The sequence below is a fragment of the Scyliorhinus torazame genome, chromosome 18 (genome assembly GCF_047496885.1).
Source record: "Scyliorhinus torazame isolate Kashiwa2021f chromosome 18, sScyTor2.1, whole genome shotgun sequence".
Lineage (NCBI taxonomy): Eukaryota > Metazoa > Chordata > Chondrichthyes > Carcharhiniformes > Scyliorhinidae > Scyliorhinus > Scyliorhinus torazame.
Window position 1 is genome coordinate 118406291 of NC_092724.1, and position 13966 is coordinate 118420256.

Below are 13966 nucleotides of genomic sequence, written 5' to 3' on the forward strand. Positions count from 1 at the left end.
GCAGCTCGGAGCACACATCAGGAGCTGGTTACAAAGGGCGCACTTGGTAACGATCCAGATTGCACCCGCACCGCATCCCATCACTCAACAGGATATTGGATAGGAAAAGGTACACTCGGATTGTAAGGAGCACAGGGCCAACTGACCACCAGCAGTATCAAAGATTAAAAACCCCAAACCACAGGTTGACTATAAATTATACTAATGAGGGCAGCACGGTGGCGCAGTGGGTTAGCCCTGCTGCCTCACGGCACCGAGGTCCCAGGTTCGATCCCGGCTCTGGGTCACTGCCCGTCTGGCGTTTGCACATTCTCCCAGTGTTTGCGTGGGTTTCGCCCCCACAACCCAAAGATGTGCAGGCTAGGTGGATTGGCCACGCTAAATTGCCCCTTAAATTGGAAAAAATTAATTGGGTACTCTAAATTTAAGGGAAAAAAATGCACCCCTTAATAAAAGCCAAGTGAACCGGTTTGTCAAAGTAACACCATCCACCAGAATGCACATAACTTTCAATCAACGTGGCATCTTTTTGCCAAAATAAGTATCAACTGTGCTTTGAAATATTTCAAGTGCGTGATGAACTGCACTATATGATGCAAATTGCAGGAGTTCAATCAGCTGCTGATAAAGAAAACTGTACCAAGTGCTGCAGTGGCTTGACCCTGGCTTTTAACCTCGAAGATCTGGGTTTAAATCCAGCTGCACACATGGGATCAAAGTCTATTTGATAACAAGGATCCACTATAAAAGGATTGCCGTGTCAGCTGAGATTTTTACACCAACAACAGAAAGCTGCCAATTGGCCAATAACACGGGAGGTGGCACAAATGGCTGACACAAAATTTCAACTTTGGATCTGTACCTGAAGCACATTATCAGGTCGTGCACACACTTTACTCTGCATCTAACCATTGCTGTAACCCAAGCTGGTGTTAGGATTGGATGTCTGAAATGGAACAAATGCCAACATTCTGCACCACTCGAGGGCAAAATCCAAATTTAAAAACAAAAACATTCTTGATGCCATGGATTTGAGTGGGGGGGGTGTGGGGGATTAAATCAATTTAAACTGTCCTAATTTCCTTGCTCTCCACCCATCCATCAACAGAAAATAAGGTGTTTTTTAAATTCCGATTTCCCCTTGTAAATAAATGGTGGCGTAATTTCCTCAACCCTTAAATTTGGAAAGTCCCTATCCTATATTAAAACTTGCATGGGTTACCTCAAGGTTAAATAAACTAAAAAGGGTTGGTTTATTTTTTCATACACATACACGCGAAAGAGGTTTTGCGACATCCACCCCTTTAAGCACTCGCACAGTAAATGGGGAGTAAGGAAAAAGAAAGAGGATTCAGGGCACGACCACAATAAAATGCAAGTTGGGGTTTTACATGCCTCCAGAGTCCAGAATCAGAAGTGAACTGGAATGTTCCTTCCAGGGGAAGGATGGCTGATTGTAGAGGGATCCGTCTTCCAGAGTGAGACTTCCACGGCGGGAGGCAGCGCGACAAGTGAATTAGTCAGGAGGCACGAGTTCCAAGATTCCAGCAGTAGGCAGGTTTGATGAGGGCCAGAGTTCTCTTTGCTGCTGATGGTAGACATCACAAGCGGTTGCCTGGAGTTCTGTTCGCATTGGAGGTCAAACAACAACTCCCGGAGTTCTGTTCCACCAGGCAAAATGACAGTGCAGCTTGGGGGAGGTCATACGACATACCTCCTCGACGTTCGACAAAGGACGGCTGGAACCTTGGTGTTTAATTGGGAGTCAGGATTCCCATTTGTTCTTGGAGACACCGGTTCCGGGTTAACTAAATAATCCCTCTTGCCCACACCGCTGTATTGGAACAGTTAGTGCTTTATCCATTAGCACCACAAGAGGAGATGAGAGCGAAGGTTTGCCTTTGTTCGAAGTTGGCTGGAGCAAGCCCAATGTCTGTGGGGCCAATTGTGTTGGGTGGATTGGAATGTTTAATGCTAGGCCAGGAGTGTTATATTCCAGACGTTTGAAGTTGGCCTTTGTTAACTTTGAAGCTGCTCAACGCCAACATATGACCAGCTGGAGGCATCTCGTCAGCTCAGCAATTGTCCATATTGTAAAGCACAAAGAAAATGACTTTATAAAAGTAGTTCAGCTGATGAATGTGTATAATATATACATTTTTTTTTCTTTCTTTCATGTCTCATCCGTGACATTGAACTGAACTCAGGTGCCAAGTCAAGAGTGTGATAGAATACGCTCCGCTTGCTCCAACATTCAAGAAACTCAACGCCATCCAGGACAAAGCAGCCGGCTTCATTGGTATCCCATCTTAAACATTCATCCCTCCACTACCGATGCACATTGGCAGCAGCGTGTACGGTCTACAAGATCCATGGAACAACTCACCAAGGTTCCTTCGACAGCAACTTCCAAACCCGCAACCTCTACCACCTAGAAAGACAAGGGCAGCAGACACATGGGAACACTGCCACCTGCAAGTTCTCCAAGTCACACACCATGCAGACTCAGAACCAGATTATTGTTCCTTCAATTTCACTGGGTCAAAATCCTGGAACTCCCTTCCTAACAGCACAAACATTCAAATTAGGAGCAGGAGGAGGCCATTCAGCCCCTCAAGCCAGTTCCACCATTCAATAAGATCATGCCCGATCAGATTGTGGCCTCAACTCCACATTCCACCTACCCCCGATAACCTTTGACTCCCATGTTAGCCAAGAATCTATCTAGCTCTGCAACAAAAATATTCAATGACCCTGCCTCTACCGGGGAAGAGTTCCAGAGGCTCATGACTAGAGGACAAATTCTCATCTTAGTCTTAAATGAGACACCCCTTATTTTTAAGAACGATGTCCCTTAGTTCTGGTCTCTTTCACAAGGAGGAACCTCCTTTCAGCATCCACCCAGTCAAGCCCCTCTAAGTTCACCTCGCATTCTTCTAAACTCCGAATGGACACAGGCCCAATCTGTCCAATCCTTGCTTTGTCGGATTACACCCTCAATCCTAGGAATCCGTCAAGTGAACTGCTCCCAACGCATTTATATCCTTTCTTAAAGGAGACGACCAAAACAACAGTGTTCTAGATGTGATCTCACTAACAACCCGTATAACTGTAGCAAAACATCCCTACCTGTACATTCCATTCCCCTTGCAATAAGCATCAACCTTCCATTTATCTTCTTAACTACTTGCTTTACCTTCATACTAACCTGCACTGTGGGTGCACATACACTAAATTGGCTGCCTTCTTAAAACGCTATAGGCAGAGTGACCAACCATTCAGGACGGTCCTTCATTTTGACACTTTGTCCCAAGTCAGGTCAGGACCTCCGCATTCACCCCCAAGATTCGGCAGCATGCCCACACAGGTGTCCTACATTCTCTTTTACCAGAGTGGGTCACCATGAAGGAGACTCACCACCCCACCTTCTCAAGGGCAACCAGATATGGGCAATAGATGCTGCCCTAGCCAATGATGCCCATTTTCTGCGAAAGAACTTGAAAACATCACGGTAGAGTGTGCCGGACTTTCATTCAGATCCTTATGCAGTTAGTGTATCCAGGTGTCCACCCTCTGAGCAATCATAATAAAGATTCAGGTTGCTAGGAATTGATTAATAATCACCTGGACACAGCTGCAAGCATTCAATAAAAGTATCCCAGGCAAATTAAACCATCTTTTTCATATAAATTTAGGATATCCAATTCTTTTTTTCCAATTAAGGGACAATTTAGCCCTCGGACACCTCTGCCACCATCCCGGATCTGTTTCCAGAGTTATTTCCGGGGCCTTCCAGTGACCAGGAGACGGGGGCGGAGCAGGCATCTGCACCACCGCCTCCCACTAGCCCGGGATCCTGGGAGGAGCCAGAGGAGATCCCGCCTGTCTATGATCCCGGTGGCGGGATCAAGGCAGCCCCTGGGTTGGTTGGTGGGCCCGTGTCGCCCGCCGCACTCAAGTGTGGTGGAGGATTCGGGCCCGGAGGGCGACTGTCCGAAGGCTGTCAGCCGCCCAGTGGCGGGAGCACAGGGTGCACGAGACGCTCTGTAGCGGGGTGAGTGTCTCACTCGTGCCTGACACTGTCACCCCTCAGCCCCTCTGGGGGACTCCCGGAATCTGGCACATCATACTTAAAGGTTCTTTTGTTCTTCTGCCTCTGTAGATAGTTCAGGCAGTGCCCTATTTGCCCCCCCCCCCCCCTTCACCAACACTCCGACTCCCTCCCTCCCACCACCCTCCTTTCCCCTCTCTCCCCACCACCCCCCTTCCTTTCCCTTCTGTTGGTACAGAGACGAGGGTATCTGGCCTCTCCAGTGCAAGGTTTAGTGCTTGCACCATTTGTTTTTTGTAGAAATGTGTTGTGAACTGTTTTAATAATCAGAGTATCCCCCCCCCCCCCCCGTACATTGGTACTGAGGGGAGGGTACCCTGTTTCTCCAACACAAAATTAGGTTTGTACCGTTTGGCCTTGTACATATTTTTTACTGTTTTAATAAAAAGATATGGTCAATCCACCTAACCTGTACATCTTTGTGTTGTGGTGGTGAGACCCACGCAGACATGGGAGGAATGTGCAAACTCCACACGGACAGTGGCCCAGGGCGGGAATCAAATCAGGGTTCTCGACGCCATGAGGCAGCAGTGCTAACCACTATGCCACGGTGCTGTCCACTAAAACAGTGAGTTTGTCTGGATACAGCACCTGAGGAGAATGGGATCAAAGGCTATGGGGAGAAAGCAGGATTAGGCTATTGAGTTGGATGATCAGACATGATCGTGATGAATGGCGGAGCAGGCTCGAAGGGCCAAAACGCCTCCTCCTGCTCCTATCTTCTATGTATTTATGTACCTATAAATTGTCTTTGAACATTTTTGTTTCTGTGATAAAATTATTGGAAAAGATTTGTTTGATTGACAATCAAGAACCATCCAATTAGACACCAAATAGATTGCTTACTTCATAATTGCTGTGGGGAGGTGGGGCATCATGAGGATTGACATGCTGGATGACCAATGGCTATCATGTGGGAGTGGGGCATTGGGGTGGTCATGTGGTGAAACCTCCCACTGTTTCTCCACCTGGAGTTGCCAACCCAAACCTGCAGTTTGGAGGCAGGCACAACAATTCCCTTTCCCCAAAAAGACAGATGTGGGAAAGAATATTGACACCTCCTCATTTTGGAAATTGTAAATTTATGACACAACCCAGTTCAACATCAAGAAAACATCCCGAGACCGCCAACTTAAACCAGCCCCCCCATCCCAAGCCCGCAATAACTGCACTAACAGGATCTCCCTCCCCATACCATGGTAACTGCATCAGCAACAGGACCCCTTTCCCCACCGCACTAACATGGTTACTGACAGCGAGGATCCCTTAGCAATTGTGTCAATAACAGCAAGGTTCTCAGCAACTGATGCAATGGAACAGAGCGAGATGTTGATGGAACCTCCCAATTAATGAAATTAACCAGTACTCTTTTGGACAAGTCAGCCAGCTGGAAACATAGGAACAAAGGAATTAGGAGCAGAAGTGGGCAATTCAGCCCTTTGAGCCTGCTCCCCCATTCAGGCAGATCATGGCTGATCTCCTTGCGGTCTCAAATCCACCTCCCTCCCTGTTGTCCATAATCCCTTCAACCCGTTTTTAAAAAATCAGAAATATATCCATCTCCTTCTTAAAACTATTTAATGACTGAGATTCCACCGCACTATGGGGCAGCGAGTTCCACAAATTCACCACCCTCTGTGAGAAGTAGTTTTCTATTGGCCTGGATATGGCCAATATACAAAAGTTGGCACTGAGTGGTTTAATTCATCAGCAAGTTATCCATATCCAGTAACACATTAACCAGCTCCCTTCAACTGCAGACCATCTCCCACTCTCCCCGTCCTGCCTCCAAACAGTTGAGAAATCCTCTATCAAACAGAACAAGGCGGCTTACATTTTAAATCTTGGGTATTTAACGCCATCTGCAAGACAGGTCTGAAGAACATAATCTTTATTATTGTCACAAGTAGGCTTACATTAACACTGCAATGAAGTTACCGTGAAAATCCTGTGAAAACAGGGGGGCATCTTCACTTTCTACACTGAGTTTTCACTCATTCTTTCACACTTAGTGAATTTGTAAAGCATTAACCCTTTAATGGGATAGGCACTCCGAACCTTCCAGCATGTACTCCTCCAAAACTGATAACTACAAGGGCGGCACAGTGGTTAACACTGTTGCCTCACGGCACCAAGGACCCGTGTTCGATCCCAGCCCTGGGTCACTGTCGGTGTGGAGTTTGCACATTTTCCCCGTGCCTGCGTGGGTCTCACCTGCACAACCAAAAGGTGTGCAGGTTAGGTGGATGGGCCATGCTAAATTGCCCCTTCAATGGAAAAAAAAAAATTGAGAACCTACCAAATGCCCCTCATTGGCTCTGTAATCCTCTCCATGACCCACAACTCTCTGAAAAATCTGCATTCCTCCAATTCTGACTCATTGAGCGTCCTGAATTTCCATCACAGCTGTCTCTTCAGTTGCCGAGGTCCTACGTTCCGGAATTCCCCCCACGCACCCCTTTGTCTCTCCACCTCACTTTCCCCCTTGAAGATACCCCTCTAATAAAGCTTTTGGTCACCTGTTCCAGTATCTCCTCGCCTGGCAGCATTCCTGAGAAGCACACTGGGATTTTGACTCTGCCAAAGGCTCTGAATTAATACGAGTTACTTGATGCACACACATCATTGACACAGCTTTTTCCTTGCAGATGGGATCAAACAAGCTGAGACAACAAGCTATTTGTCCAAGCCAAGGCGTCACACCAGAGTCCAAATCTATGTTTTACCCAAAACCTACTCCGCACACATGGAACGCAGCACTATTACAGACGGCACACCTACAGGACCTGACAAGTAGAAGCATGTTCACTACATCACCATGGTGCACAATAGGTTACAGCACTACAACCCAGATCTACAATTTAAACAAAGCATAAAACAGGGCTTCAATCATTGATGGATGTGGCTTATCGCCACGTGTCTACCTATAATACCTACAGATTAACACTCCAAACGAAACTGCAATTTAAATTCTCCATGCGCGAGTTGCTGCCCGCAGAGTCTGCCAGGCTTTTCCATTCAGTTCAGCAGCACTCCATAGCTGGTCAAATTCCTCCTGGAAAACCAAACACTCCATCATTACTACTCATGGTCCTGCCATTTTGTCCCCCCCACCCACCCTCTGCCCCCGCCATTCATCTCTCCACACCCTGCTTTACCCAGCAGTGCATAACTTCAGCTGGGCTGACTGAAGAACCATTAGAAGACAGATTTCTCTCCTCAACGGAGAACAGTAATTTTCAGACACAGGGTCGTGGCCCGCATGCAGGTTTTGGGAGGGTCGTGGAAACAAGTGGCCCACGCTTGCGACCGGCTTTCAAGAATGCCAGCCATCCCGCGCAAGCGTGCCCCCTCAGCTCAGCCGGTTGTAGCAGTGCGCAGGCCCAAAGCCCAGCGGGTCACATCACCTCCTTGGGACGCCAGCGCGCTGCCCCAGGAGCATTCTTTTTTTTATAAATGATTAGTCTTCCCACCAGAAGGGTCGGCAGAGAGGTCAGGTGCCCAGTACACTGACGTCACCTACTCTGGCCGTGCAATTACGGGGGACAGGTTCCTCCATTTTGTGGCTGCCAGCAAGCAAGCAACAGGACTGTGTGAAGAACTGAAGATGGATCGTTTTGGACCAAGGAAGAGAAGGCCAGAGACACAAACCGGCCAGGATCTCACAACTGAATCTGCTGGAGAGAGCTTCGCAGGAGAGTCCAAGGCAGGTCAAAGCAATGCTGGTGTGAGCTCCAGGACCTCTGACAGACAACCCATAGAGAAATGTAACATTGAATGACAAAGCAAGTGAGATTGTGAGGACCAACAAGCAGGTTTACTGGTCACATTAAAGGTAAGCGAAAATGGTGGGTCACGAAGGGCGGTCGGTCGGTAAAAGTGGGTTCCTGGATAAAGATTTGAAAAACACTGACCTAGGGGTACTGAGGCCAATGTGCCTCAGTTGAGTAGTGCAAAAAGAGAAAAAAGCATTTATTCATTTCTACAGTACCTTTCACAACCTTGAAACTCCCCAAAGCACTTCACAGCCAATGATGTGAAGTCACTGTTACAATGTAAGAGAGCAGAGCGAAACAGCACACAAGATCTCACAAAGAAATGAGATAAATGACTAGATAGTCTGTTTTAGTAAGTCTTTGAAGGATAAATAATCGCCAGGATTCCAGGTAAAACTTGCCCCTTCAAATAGTGCCATGGATTCTTTTGCATCAAACAGACACGGGAGAAAGGTTTTGATTTACCATCTCAACCAAAAGATGGCAACACCCACGGGGCAGCACTCCCTCAGTACTGCACCAGAATGGTCAGTCTGGATATAGGGGCCGGGGGAGAGAGAGAAATAAAAAACGAGAAGTGGTACATTTTGGTACGACGAATAGAGAGGTCACCTTTTATTTGGACGCTGTGGGTCTGGGTGGGGTAGAGAAACAAAGGGATCTTTCACAAATACATCAATCACTTTAAGGTTACACCACAGGTTAGCAAGGCAATAAAAAGAAACAAACCAAGCTCTAGGCTATATTTCAAGAGGAATAGAATTGAAAAGCAAGGAAGTAATGCTAAACCTATATAAAACTTTAGTTGGACCAGACCACACGCAGCTCTGGTCACCGTGTTATTAAAAGGACACAGAGGCACTGGAGTGGGTGCGGAGGAAGTTTACACAATTTTTAAACTAAATAAATTCAGGGTACCCAATTATTATTTTTTCTTCAAATGAAGGAGCAATTTAGCGTGGCCAATCCACCTAACGTGCACATCTTTGGGCTGCGGAGATGAAAACCACACAGACGTGGGAAGAATGTGCAAACTCCCCACGGACCGTGACCCAGGGCTGGCATTCAAACCCGGGTCCTCAGCGCTGCAGTCTGTGCTAACCACTGCGCCACGTGCCGCCCTTGGAAGTTTACACATTGATACCAGAAATGCTTGGGTATACATATCGGGATCTCTCTTCCTCTTTTGAAAAAGGTTGACCCAATACAAGTCTTTAAAATTGTGAAAGGTTTGATAGAGTGGATGCAGAGAGAGTTTGTGGGGAGGAGCATAGAGGCCATCAATACAAGATGGTCACCAAGAAATCCTGTGAGAACTTCATAAGAAACTTCTTCGCCCAGAAATGGTGAGAATGTGGGACATGCTGCCACACGGAGGGTTTGTTTTATTCTTCCTTGGGAATATCACTGGATCAGCATTTGCTAGCCATCCCCAATTGCTCAATGTGGTGGTGAGCCACCTGTCTGAATCAGACGTCCATGTACTGTAGACACAACCACACTGCCGTTAGGATGCAACATTTGTCCCAGCAACTGCGAAGGAAAGGTGATATATTTCCAAGTTAGGATGGTGGTGGTGTTCCCATGTATCTACTGCCCTTGCCCTTTGAGGTGTTGAGGTGAGGTTTGGAGGGTGCCAAGGACACTGGTGGGATACTGAAGTGCATCTTCCAGATGCTGCACAGCTGCTGATCCTGGGCAGCAGTGATGGAGGGAGTGAATGTTGAAGGTGGTGGATGGGCACCAATTAAGTGAGCTGGTTTGTCCTGGATGGTGTCGAACTTCTTGAGTATTGCTGGAGCTGGACTCATCCAGGCAAGTGGAGAATATTCCATCACACTCCTGACTTGTGCCTTGTAGATGGTGGGCAGGCTTTGGGGAGTCAGGTGAGATACTCTCTACAGGATTCCTAGCCTCTGACCCGCTCTTGTAGCCACAGCATTTATATGGCTAATCCAGTTCAGTTTCTAATCAATGGTAACCCCCAAGATGTTTATAGTGGGGGATTCAGCGACGGCAATTCAATTTAATGTCAAGTGGCGATGGCTAGATTAGCTCGTGTTGGAGATGGTCATTGCCTGGCACTTGTGCCATTGATGAAGCAGCTGAAGATGTTTGGGCCTAAGACATTACCCTGAAGAACTCCTGCAGTGTTGTCCTGGAATGGAGATGATTGACTTCCAACCACCAGAACCATCTTCCTTTGTGCCATTGTCCTTTGTGCCATGCATGACTCAAATCAGCAGAGGGTTTTCCCCCTTCATTTCCTCCAGTTTTGTTCGATGCCACACTGTCAAATGCTGCTTTGATATGAAGGGCAGTCACTCTCAGCTCACCCACCTCTGAAATATGGTTCTTTACTCTTCATGTTTGTCATAACGTAGTCATGCGCTGAGGGGCCCAGGATAGGCAGACCGACAGATCACTCTACACAGCATAGTGGCAGTCAACATCACAGGTCATCGCTGGAGAACGAGTTCATAGAGTTCACACTGCCAACTACTTCACCCTGGGAAAGTGCGGAGTAGGAATACCAGCAATACATGGACAAATACTTCATAAAACCCACAGCTAAGACGAGAGGCTCACATCCATGTGACTGACACACAAATCCTGCTTGAAAATCACTCCAATATAAAATCCCATTTCACTAAACACTGCTTGCTAACAATTTCCATTCACATTAACTGAAACCACTGTGGTGAATGTACATAAAGTTAATTCACCAGTCATGTTCTAGGTTATTAACCCTGTGGGTTTTATCTGTGGGCCATTGTATGGCTTCACCCACAGGGGGAGATGTTGGAGGATGTTGGAGCATGTATGGGCTCAGCCCATGGCTCCGCCCCTTTGAAGGCGTTATAAGAGCAGCTGGCCTGTGGGACTGTCCTATGTACCAGTCGCAGGCAGGCAAAGTTGATAGTTAATTAAAACCACTGTTTTACTCCGACACGAGTCCTTGAGTGAATTGATGGTCGCATCAACCAGTATCTTATTCTCTGCTGAGAATAATAAAAGTACAAACACAGTAGAACATCGTTTGGTCCATCATTCCTCTGCGAGTTCTTTGAAAGAACTACTCAATTCTGAAAGGATTGAAAAGCAGAAGTTATGCCAAGCTATGTAGAGAATCTTGGTTAGACCACATTTGGAGTACTGAGAACAGTTTTGGTCTCGATATTGTTAAAAGGATATACAGACGCAGGGGAAGGTGATAAAACTATTTACTCGTGATATACTAGAAATGAAGAGGTTATATCTATCAGGTTAGCTTGAACAGGCTGGGGCACTTGGTAATGAGAAGGCTTATGGGTAATCTGATAACGGTCTTTAAGATTACATAAGGGGCTTGATACAGTCGATATGGAGAAGATGTTTCCACATGGGGAGTTTGAAACTAAGTCATAAAAGACAAGACAGAGAATGCTGAAGAAACTCGGCAGGTTTGGCAGCATTTATAGGGAGAGAAAACAAAATTAACGTTTCAATTCCATTTGGCTCTTCATCAGAACTGGAAAACAAGATCGTCACCAATAAATCCAATAGAAATTCAGCAGCAACTTAACTAGCAAGTGGTTAGAATGTGGAGCTCATGACCACTGAGTGGTCGAGGCAAATAGCACAGCCACATTTAAGGAGAAACTGGATGAACACGTGGGAGAAATTAATATAAGGATGTGCTGATGGAGTGAGGCGAAAAGGGGCGAGAGCTTTGTGTGGAGCATAAAGGTCTAGCATGGACACGTTGGGCTGAAAGAGTCACTGATTGCAATCCCTGGAAACTGCGCTCACAGCTAGATTCTCCACCCCCCTCACTGGGACACAGCCCCATGGGTAATGACTATTTTCCAGTATCCCAGCGTCCCTCATGCAAGCCTAGATAGCAACAGCCTATTCAACCACAGGAAGCAGCATACTTCTGCCTTCCTCCCACTCCTATATGGCCCTTTCCAGCAGGGGTCAATGAAAGTACCGTAGTCGACTCAACCAGACGAGCTCTCAGTCAAGAATCTCCAGGGTGACATGGTTCAGCTGTACTTTACCAACCTGACCCAGTGAAGGAGGCAATGTTCATTGAATCCGGTCAGTACGCAGGAAAACTCTCTGCCAATCTCTGGGAGTCATAAAATCTAATCCTTCAATATATTGCAGCAACAGCAGTGTTATTTGTAGAGATAAAGGTGACATGACACCTCCTCGCTGGAATCTGAGGATCAGTCAGTTCACCGATTAGAGAATTAGGCAAGAGGAGAAAACTAAGACAGAAACTGCACAAAGATAAGCAGCGCTCTCACAGCTTGCCACATTTCCAACATTCCAACAGTGACCACTCTTAGTAATTTGCTGTCTGTAAAGCGCTTTGCAATGCCCCAGAGGTGCTGAGAGTCAAGATACAATTCCAAGTCTTCTTTTTCTTTCAGATAGAAAACCTTTCCTATTTGATAATCAAGCCTCCTGCTTTAACGTTGGCACGCTACATTGGACAAGCACTGGCCAGCAGCAGGCAAAGGAAATGGCCCTGGAAAGGGAAATATTGATTTGCATTCAGTGTCTAGTGACAGAGCGGAGACCAGCTGGACTGCGGAACTAGCAAACAATGTCTGAGGCCATTGCAAGGCCCAGCTGATCGATTACAGGGCAATAGTTCACAGCAGCCATTCTGCAAACAAACCAAATCTCAGGATTAACCATGCCTCTCAAAATGGAAATTAAACAGGTTTTCAAGGGTTTATGCTGCTAATGCAATTCTCAATCAGGTTTTCCATGAATATTACCTATAAAATAGAAAGAATTAACACTTCAGCCCAATATATTACGTACTCTTAATCCATCAGGTCAAAATTCCACCCAACATGTACCCCAATATTTTTTTCTTCAGGGGCAATTTAGCGTGGCCCACCTACCCTGCACATCTTTGGGTTGTGGGGGCGAGACCCACGCAGACAGGGGGGAGAATGCGCAAACTCCACATGGACAGTGATCCAGGGCCGGGATCAAACCCAGGTCCTCGGTGCCGTGAGGCAGCAGTGTTAACCACTGCGCCACCATGCCATCCTCATGTATCCCAATGTTATACAGTGAATAAAGGAACAGGTAACTAGTCAGCAGCAAATGTCATAAGCATATTCTCATTCGAAGTTGTCAAGCAGCCAGAGACATCAAGATGTTCAAAAGGCACAATACAAATGCAATTCATTAATCTTTCCATTTGACCAAGTGGTCAACTGTACAGACAGCTCATTCAGCATGATGTGAAGCATCATTACACTGAATCCTACACTGCTCTAGATCACAGCACTCATTCCCTAACAGTGGGAAAATAGAATCCCAGGTATGTCAGAGCTTTCAGTTATTTATTTCCCTTCTTGTTTTTCAGTATTTGCAGTCTTCATCTACTGGGCTATTGTTCCAAATTTAATTTTAAATCTCTAGCGTTTTGAAGGGGATATTTATTGTTAGAGATGAATGGACTCCAGCAGGCACAGGAAGTTTCACGCCCTGTGCATGACTCCCCAGGAGGGATCAGAGCAAGTTCAGGTTTCCATGTACAATGGTTAATGACTATGGGGCCGTCAGCACAGCAAGCACTAAAGCAGGATTCTGTATCATGGGTCAGTGTATGCTGCTCCCAAAAACCTTTTCCTGTCTTTCCTGTATTCATGCTACAAAGAGCTTCTTTTCCAAGAAATGGGAAAAGTATAGGATTAACCCCAAACGCTGGAAAACCAAAATTGAAGTCATTCAAATATGGCCAGGAGAAAGCTTCCCAAATGGACTCAACAGCTCAGGTCCATTCTCCATCTTCGATTTTAATTGCTCCACCACTGTTGGCTGTGCCTTCAGTTCCAGAGGTCCTAAGCTGGAATTCCTTCTTGAAACCTTTCCAAGTTTCAAACTTTCTCACGTCAAAAACATCTCATCCATATCTTTGACAAGAATTCTAATCACGGATCCCATTATCACCTAATGTGACTCCGTGCCAAAGGTTTTGTTTTACATTGCTTTTGTGAATTTCCACAGGATGTTTTATCAAGTTAAAGTTCCGATATATAAATATAACTTGTTTAATCATCCCCCA

At 46.3% G+C, this 13966-nt stretch overlaps 1 protein-coding gene across 1 annotated transcript in view; it reads right to left on the reverse strand.

The window, feature by feature from the left end:
* LOC140395446 (Na(+)/H(+) exchange regulatory cofactor NHE-RF1-like) overlaps nt 1–13966 on the reverse strand; it is a 132643-nt gene that overhangs the window by 75092 nt on the left and 43585 nt on the right. The window lies entirely within an intron of this gene.